Here is a 9,661-nt window from a genome sequence, read left to right on the forward strand (position 1 = left end):
AGCGCGGCTGTTTAAGCACTTTCTCCTCGAATACGACGGGCCAGCTGGATGTCCTTGGGCATGATGTGTCGCATTTTGCGTGGCTTAGCACACAAATTGGTATCTTCGAACAGACCGACTTAATATGTATCGCTTGCTTCCTGCAGTGCCATAACGGCGGAACTTTGAAAGAGCAAGTCAGTATTGAAGTCCTGGACAGTCCTGGGCATTTTCCATCCCACCCTTAATCAACGCGAGTGTGTTGTTTCATGCCGGGATGTAGTTTTCATGCCAGAAGAAGATCTTCTTACTGAACTATCTGAACAGAATGTGATCGGTGTCAAAAGAATTTTTAGATATGATTCAATTTAAAAAAAAAACGCAAAACTAAAACATCAAAGGTTCTTTCCAGAACCACCAATATGTTCATAAAGAGTAAACAGTAATCTGATTAATTTTCCAGGTAGATAAGTAGGTATTCACGCAGCAGATGAAAATAAAACAATATATTTGAAAATATAATTAACAAAGGCTGTCCCCTTTTGTATAGTCTTACGCCACCCCGGTTATGTCCCCGACATTACCCACCCGTCTTTTTATCCCAGAAAAAAAATTGGTATTTTTTATGAACATTTAAACAACTTCCTATATTTAATTCTGTGATCAGAATATTGAAGGTATTATAGTTCTCGAGTCATAATTTCATGTGAAAAATCAAGAAAAAAAAATGTGGACCTTTTCAAAAAGTAGTCGTATTCTTTTTTCGGATATTTCAAGTATGCAAAGTTGCTCAAAATACCCATGAGTTCACACCCACAACGTTTCACTGCTCTCTGAAATGGTGCTGTCAACAGCCAGTCGAGTTGGCATGAAATTCGTCTATTAGGCTAAGCGCAAATTGAGAAGCGTATAGCGCTCGTCAGCTTGTACAAGACGATCAACACGACTCATATGTACCACAAACGTAGCGTGGCAGTGCGCATATTGAGTTGCAGTTTCCTGTGAATAGCGTGCCACTCGCATGTAACTACCCGACCGGCACAACCATACAGTGCCAGCCTTACGGCGCTATATGATTGTTCACCAACACATCCACCACAGCCGGCACGACAAGCACGATAAACTGTGGCTCAGCCACAGCGTCACGCGAGTCGTCTCTCACGAGCGCTGCGCTATCTCGCGTCTTCTCACCAATTTGCGTCGTTCTATCTGTTTTCATTAGCCACAAAAACAGGTGCTATATCGCGCCAAGATACTCGCGCTATACGCGTCTCAATTTGCGCCTGGCCTTATACTATCCAGCACGCAACATAACCGACACGGCACGTTTCATGCAGGACAAATACTATTGCATGTGTTTTTTTATTTGTATGCGTATATACGAGGGCGGTCCGATAAGTACTTAGCATCATCGCCCGATGGTGTCAGTATCGCAAGAGAGATAACTTATCGTGTAGTACATTCTCGTAAAGGGCAACTGTCAAAATTTCACCCGAATCGGACTCGTAGTTTTGTTTTGACCGTGTGTAGAAGCGGACGTCTCCGCGGATTTTAGAAAAATGGAAAAAAAGGAAATTCCACCGTCGCCACGGCCAAATTGATCAAAGTGCACTACGACCTGCTGCCTCATCCACCGTATTCTTCAGATTTGGCTCCGCGCGACTTTTTTTTTGTTTCCAAACTTGAAAAAGTCATTCACCGAGCAGAAATTTGAGTCGAATGAGGAGGTCATCGCCGCCTACTTTGCAGACTCGAGAAAACGTATTTTTCAGATGTATTAAAGAAGTTGGAGCATCACTGGGTCAAGTATATCGAGCTAATAGCTCGAGCTATGTTGAGAAATAAATCGCAACTTTTCCAAAATTTTTGTTTTTTTTTTTGTAAGCTAGGTACTTATCGGACTACCCTCGTATAGCGGAACAGCTACGGTCATACACATCACGTCCCAGACAAAAACATGAAGGAGTTCTCAAAAAGAATATTTTGCTGGTGCCGTTACGTGCCGGACCGTGTCTTAGCTTTGATACAGTCTCGACATCTGGTGGCAATATTCATTTAGGGAGTTCACTCAATCACTATCAAATAGGCAGTATGAACAAACTATTCGCAATTTCACAGCATTCACGATTCATCTGCCATCTAGGTAGCTACAAGACGGCAGCGAGGGTTTCCCATTGATCTCAAGAGTTTAGTTTAGTTTCCAAAATGGTCTTTTTTAGGGCTCTAGGCGAATAAACTGAGGAATTTTAATGTCTCTATAACTCAAACCACGATCGTCATAATTCAAGTCACAGCCTTGATCCAGCTAACAATACTAGCTAGATATTTTCGTTAATTTTGGTACAGATTCTGTGCGGTACAGAGTACAGATTTTCGTCAAAAAGCACAGATTGGTACAGATTTTTTTTCGGGTGTGAATTTCTTACATTTGAACAAAGCAACATTAAAGTAAATGACAACCTTTAAGGTGGCCGTACACTGTTTGCCCGGAGGTCAAATATTTGTTATTTTTTGACAGATAAGGTTTGATTTAATATTTGTACAAACACTATTTTGTTTGCCACTCTTCAATTTTCAACAGTAGTAAACAATATCAAACACCGAACATGGAAAAAATCAACTGAAATATTCAAGGTAACCTGTGCGCATATGTACCGACAGGTTCGAAGAACAGACTGAAAAAATATTTTAGGCATCCAATAATTGAATATTTGCTTGTCGTGTTTTGTGTAGAATATATTTGATCAGTACACGTTGACCAAATTTTTTCTGTCAAAAAGAGTCAAATATTTGGCTTCGGTCAAACAGTGTATGAGCACCCTTAGGCCGCAGTATCGCTTGGCTTTGTGTGTTTTGGCACTTCGATGCCTTGTTTGTAACGTTCTTACTATGCTCCGCTCCTTGGGAAATGTGGAAAGTTTTTTTTTCGAACATAATCAACAACAAAAATCGGCTCAGCAACGATACGATGAACGCTATTTTGAGGTCAAAAGGTTTTATTAAACATGGCGCCAGTTCGAAAATTTTAATAAATGATGCAGTCTAGATTCAGAAAAAAAAACTATGTGCGAGCATCATCAAACACACGAATGACTCGCAAATATAAATATAGAATTTGTAGTAAATAATAAAGTATTTTTTCATGCTAATATTTTTTAAAAGTACAGATGAGAAAGATTTTTTACCCCTCTGGTACAGATTTAAGTGTGGCAACACTGGTTGTGAGACCTAATGTCCTAATATGAAAACTAACAAATATACTTTTTAACACTCCTATACTCGCGCATTGGTCTGTCAGACCGAGAAATCAATAATTCGTTCATTTCTCAGAAAATATCAACACTACGAATTCGATTCTCTCTAGCTTCGTTATTCGTCGTTCATCATCGTTTAGCGTATCGCATGTTTTGGTGCAAAGGGGACGTGTACCACTTTTTTAACACATTCGGTCTGACACACCGACGCGAGTATAGGAGTAACTTTTTTGGACAAGTGCCTTTTTTCACTTTCTAGAATACTGTTGAATGAAATGTATAAATTAATGTTAGTGGCGTGGAATATTTATTGAATATGATGCATGATATCATTACCGGACTATTCTTATTTGATTTCAGTCCCTTTTATAATTGGATTGAACGGATCCATAAATTAACTATTCGTAGTTAGATTCATACGTTTAAAAGCAAAATATAAATGTTTGACTTTCGTATAGTTATTCGCTAAATATAATGGTCATACATATACACACTTGTGGAAGAATTGTAAACAGTAAACTATAAACTAATCGGTGGCTTATGGTAATTTTTAACAGTTACAGTTTCGGGGATATTTTTTTATAATGAACAGTATCGACAAGAAAACAAGAAAAAGTAGGAAGTTCCTAGAAATCATTTTATATCATCTTTTTATGTCCCATCTAAAAAGGCATTAATTCTTAGTTTATCAAGAATACAGAGACAAAGAATATGCAAACTTCATATTCCAGAACCTTCATCATCTGGTAATTATCTAGAAGGTCGATATACATTCTTCTCTTCGATAAAAGACCCGAAAAACACGTAACAACTGCATGAAATGTAAAAAATATGTTTGTTTCGACCATGCAGTAAAGCTATGTTCTGATTCTTACTCCAATGAAACCACAATCGATTAATACGTTTTTATGTTATTTTATAACTCTTTATACTTCCATTAACTATATTCAGTTGCTTCTTCTTCTTCTTATATGGCACTAACGTTCCTAGAGGAACTCCGCCGTCTCAACGTAGTATTACTTGCGCCATTTTCATTAGTACTTAGTTGAGATTTCTATGCCAAATAACACGTCTTGAATGCATTCTGAGTAGCAAGCTCTAGAATACGCGTGACCACAGTGCAAGTCAGAGGAAATTTCTTTGAAGAAAAATTTCCCCGACCAGAACGGGAATCGAACCCGAACTCCCGGCATGTTAGGTTTGACGCTAACCACTCGGCCACGGGAGCACATATATTCAGTTGCTTAATTTTAATTAATAACAGTGAAAAATTATAATTTCGTTATTAGTGTTGGAGTATCGAAAATTACTCTGTTCAAACAGAGTCATCATCATCATCATCATCTCTCCTCAAGGAGGCTGAATTAGATGACTATTAAAACATAATAAAGACGAAGAAAACATATTTTTTTGAATTTTTTCATTCAATCATACCCTCTTCTTCAAATAAATGCCAATAAAGCCTGAAAAATGCACAATGACAACATTACTGAGAAGTTCAATTTTTCGGTCTGCGACACCGTGCGCAAGTATACGTGTTATGATTTTGCACGCGAGTACAGGAGGATTAAAGGTTACGAGAAAGTTACAGCAAATTCACGCATCAGGGTCACCAAATAATTTAACTGAAGAGTTAATGAAAGGAAATTTGACCATAAGTAACATAATATCGGAGTTCAATGCAATCATTTCGATGTTAAAAGTGCGGTCATCACCTTCTATGATTATTTTGACGTAGGACTACGTCTTTCATTTCTATACCGGGGTGTAAAATCAAAGTTTCGAAAACGAAAGCGTTACGTCGGAGACCGAGATTTTGAGTGTTAATAGCTCCTAAACAACTGAACGAAATGGTATGATAAACACTTCATTCGAAAGATAAAATGTCTACGCGTTACATACTTGTAACTTTTTGATCCAAAAACTTGGTTCAATAGTCTTAAAATTGATTTCAAAACAGGCTATTGAAATCACCAATCGGTATATAAGCGAGCGCCACTCGGAAATCCACTCAGTACTAATTGAACAGCGATTGGAGCATGTTGTCGCTGTTGTGGTGAAGCTCTTCGTTTATCATGAAAGCGCGGATGAACGGTGTCACCAAGAGCCTGTTTGTGCACCCTATGCCAGAAGGGAATCCATCAGGAGGAGAGTGATGCTACAAACGGTTCCCCGGGAAGATCTCGAAGCAGCCGCTACACACACACACATACACGCACGGAATTCTTTCCGTTTGGATCGAGAAAGATCCGGAAAATAATCTGCCAGTTCCTCTAGGAATTTAAAAATACATTCATGTGAAAGAGTTTATTTGAATGTTTTCTATCCATGTAACACTGTGACCAAATATGTTTCAATCAAGTGCTATTAACAGATGGTTATCGAGTTAGCATTAACCACTGGTGGGCTTCCAGTATCGAGGAAAATGTGGAAATATCTAATCGTTACTGAAAATAATCTGCCAGTTCCTCTGGGAATTTAAAATTACATTCATATGAAAGAGTTTATTTTAATGTTTTCTATCCATGTAACACTGTGACCAAATACATTAGGTTTTGTGATTTTTCAATCAATCGCAATCAACAGGATAGCTTCTGAAGATTATTCTTCTCCATCAGTAGGATATTTCCGTATCCAATATTGGATGCATAAAACCTTGTGCCTCCAACGTAACGCTCTCGTTTTCGAAGTTCTCCAAATATTCATTCATTCAGAATGAATTCAGATTCAACTTCATACAAATGATCTCTAAATCAACGATAGTCCTACGTCACCCTTGTGGTTATACCATAGATATAACCCACTTCCTGTTTTTTTTTGAAGAAACACAGGTTTCGCATCGTTTCGTCAGGTCTTTTCTCTTGGCACTACGAAGAATTGGCTCAGTAATATTGCTAACAACGTGCAAGTAGTACTTAACAACCTCCATCCGGTAAATTAATGTAAAGCCTAAAACCAAAAAATAAAAGACCGCGGGCCTGTCATTTACTGGCAAATTTCGGGGAAGTCTCTAAAATTGCGATGGAATCCATATAGCTGCCAGCGCTATTATAAAAGAGCGTGATAATATTACACCTCATCATAAAATGAAGTTGGAAGGTGTTTTCTAAGACGATAAAGAAGAACATGAACGAGAATATATCTTTCTCTGTTTGAGCCGTGTATTTGGGAAACTATACGAGAAGCTTTCATATGCTTTCATTTAAATGTGTCTCTTGTTTCGCTCCCTCATATTGGCTCTACCATATATATTATACAAATGATATACACCCAGGTTATTTTACGCGGTTTTTTTACGAGGTTTTTTTACGCGGATTTTCCAATTAACGCGGTTTTTTTTTTACGAGGTACGTATCCCCCGCGTACAAAAAAAACCTGGGTGTGCATGTATTGGGGAGTAGAACATTTTATGTTATCTTTCAGCTCATTTAATGTAATAAATCGGGATGCCAGAACATATGCTGAAAATTAACTTAGGGTGTAGATACATTGTTTCACAAAAAATTAAATCGGAACAAAAAAATGATTGGGTTATATCTATGATATAACCGCAAGGTTGACGTGGGACTACCGTTGGATTAGTAATCATTTGTTTGTATTGATTAAGTTATTGATGGAGTGAAACAATTTTCGAATTCAATTGAATTTAACCTATTTGCTGTGTAAGTAAAGAATTTGAACAAAAGACATGTAATGTAAGTCACCTTGGTTTAGATGGCTGTGTTATGGAATAAACTTCAGTGGGAACGAAAATTACCTCAACTTGTATGTATTTGCCATTTTCCCCAGGCACCAGGCACATCGATTTTGATGCCTGTGTTACAGAACATCCATCGATGGGAACAAAAAAATCTCCCCCACTTGTTTTTAGTTGCAATGGCAATTTACTCAAGCAGCTTTGTTTTGAGGCTGTGTTAGGGAACATACTTCGATGGAAACAAAAATCCCTCTTCCCCACTTGCATCTATTTGTACAGCGGTTAGCCCCAGGAACATAGATTTTAAAGTCTGTGTTGGGGAAAACGTAAATTTGACCAATCAGAACGTGGTAGTTGGGGCGTTTAGATAACACTTAACATTTCACAGTTGTTCAATTGTTTATCTCATGAAAAATAACATTTTATTCATTGTGATAGATGCGTAGAAATATTTCCTGCCAATTGATGCAAACATCTTTCCGATCTATTGAGGAATGTTCGATGTTGATGTTATAAGCATTCGAAATCTTTCATTTATTCCTGCATGTTATGTGTTTAGGTCTTCATTTTACCCCACATATATTCCGGCTAGACGTAGTCCCACGTCAATAAATAAAAATTTATAATAAACACTAAATAGCCCAGTATCAATCCATCAATTCCACCAAAACCGCTCACTAAAATTCCCGAAAGTACGAAGAACATCAAAACAAGTCAAACAAAGTGAAATAAAATCCGCACTGATGCCTCCTGCGTGTCTGTGTGTGTTTTGGTTTGTTTGTGTACAAACAACGCGGTGGCTTTGGTTTGACTTATATCCACCATCTTTCAACCACAGCACATACCGGGTGGCACTTGAGGGGGAGGGGGAACCCAATGGAGCGCACGGTTCAAATTAAAGCAACACAAGAGCTGATGTTTGTGATCCGCCCGCAGGTGTACTCTCCGTTCGATGCTACCCAAATCATATCCTCGATTTCCCGGATGGAAAACTTTGCTGTGTATTATACACGGTGTTTCCTCACCGTGGAAGCCATATTCCATCAATCCACTTACGTTTGGTCGTAATTTTCATTACCCATCTTTCACCATTCGTTTCACTTCACGTTTCGGCGTTTGCTAGCACGAGAGTGAACATTATGCCCAGTCAATAACAGTAAATTGTTATTGCATGTCACTAAAAAAGCCTCATCACAACGATGGACACGTAATGTTTTACTGTGTCGACATTTTCCAACCCATCGGTTTGCATTTTTACAGGACTTTTGTGCCCGGTTCCTTCGCTCCCGGGAGAACGGAATAAGCTGGTAACTGGCGTGATTCATGTCGTGATTTATGGCCTGTCAATAAGTAGCCAAGGAAATCTTCGAAGAAAAACCGGAAGATGAGATCGGGAAGTAAAAGTTTTCTCGTTTACAATTTGGGATGCGATTTTTGGTAATGTTGAGCATTTATTGTGTTTAATGTATAAATTCGTAAACAATATCTTTTTTGTGTACCCATATCATAACTTGGCGGATGTTCCCCAAATCCGAAAGGATTTCGTGAAAGCAAAAAGTTACTTAAGGCAGAGTTTTCTAGAAATTTGATTACAACCCACTTACGTCCAATTTACGTAGTCTTGCCTCCCGCCGATGAAATGAATATCTCGGAAATCCACCCAACGGTTCGTTTTACTCGCTCCCGCTGGCTATTCCTCCTCGTAGTTATGTCTATTTAGTATCCCCCGCTGAGCGGTATTCAATGTGTCAAACTACAGCTTCTGGTTGTGACAGTCGTTATCCCTCTTATTTCTCCGAAACCCCGTTTCGGAGGCCAGCAGACAATCGTACGCACACAATCACAATCGAGCGGGAAAGCACATCCATTCACATATCCATCGGAATTTTTCCTCTTTTTATTGGTGACACTCCGACCGGCCGAAACGAACCACCGTTGGTTACGCTAACGATTTTCCACTTCACCCCCACAATTCCATTAATCGCACAAATCAATTTCTCACCACCGTGCTCGGAAATCTTGCAACGCAATCAACTAACACAGACTCTGCCACCGACTCAAAAAATCGCTCTCTCTAAAAAGCAACACTTTCAAATTTATTTATATATCTCCTTGCTCCGCTTGCTATTCACCACCATCGAGGTAACACTCATTCAACAATCGAATCGTAACACTTGTGCCACTCCCGGAAGTGACGATGGCTTTAAAAACAGTGCTGATTTCTTTTTTTTTTTTGGGGGGCTGGATTCACACTTCAACGCGACGATACCTCGGACTCTCGGACTGATGCTGCTGCTCCCGGAAAGTGCATCCGAAACGCTCGGAGGATCAAGATGAACTGACACGCCGTTGTCAGGATACTGTGGCGGATTGTTGCTCCAGGAATTTTGGCTACGGGGGAGTGTGTGTGTGTGTGCGTGGGTGATTCGTGTTCTGCTCCATGAACGGATGCTGTGGGAGCTACAGAGAGGGATATAGACAGAGAGAGACCAGCATAACGGCGCTCTTTGTTGGAGGATTCTCAGCAATGCTAGGATTCACTCAATCGGTGGTGAATACTTTCCGTGGGATTCACTGTGTTGTAAATATTGTTTCTTGTTCATCTACTTCAAATGAAGAGAACATCGAATAAACCGGCGAGTGATTCTGGATTCGTAAAAATGTTTATGATACAGAAGTCGCTTCGAGGCTCTAATGGTTGCATTAAAACTGTTCTCGCATTTTTGAATTT

General features: G+C 39.2%; 1 protein-coding gene across 3 annotated transcripts in view; it reads right to left on the reverse strand.

The window, feature by feature from the left end:
* Positions 1–9,249, reverse strand: part of LOC129775843 (KH domain-containing, RNA-binding, signal transduction-associated protein 2) — a 144,338-nt gene extending 135,089 nt beyond the window's left edge. For all 3 annotated transcript variants that reach the window (XM_055780989.1, XM_055780988.1, XM_055780986.1), the window contains exon 1: positions 8,535–9,249. The gene's annotated coding sequence lies outside the window, so the exon portion shown is untranslated. The remainder of the gene's footprint in view (positions 1–8,534) is intronic.
* Between the last annotated feature and the right edge of the window lie 412 nt (positions 9,250–9,661).

This window comes from Toxorhynchites rutilus, chromosome 3 (genome assembly GCF_029784135.1).
Source record: "Toxorhynchites rutilus septentrionalis strain SRP chromosome 3, ASM2978413v1, whole genome shotgun sequence".
Taxonomy (NCBI): Eukaryota; Metazoa; Arthropoda; class Insecta; order Diptera; family Culicidae; genus Toxorhynchites; species Toxorhynchites rutilus.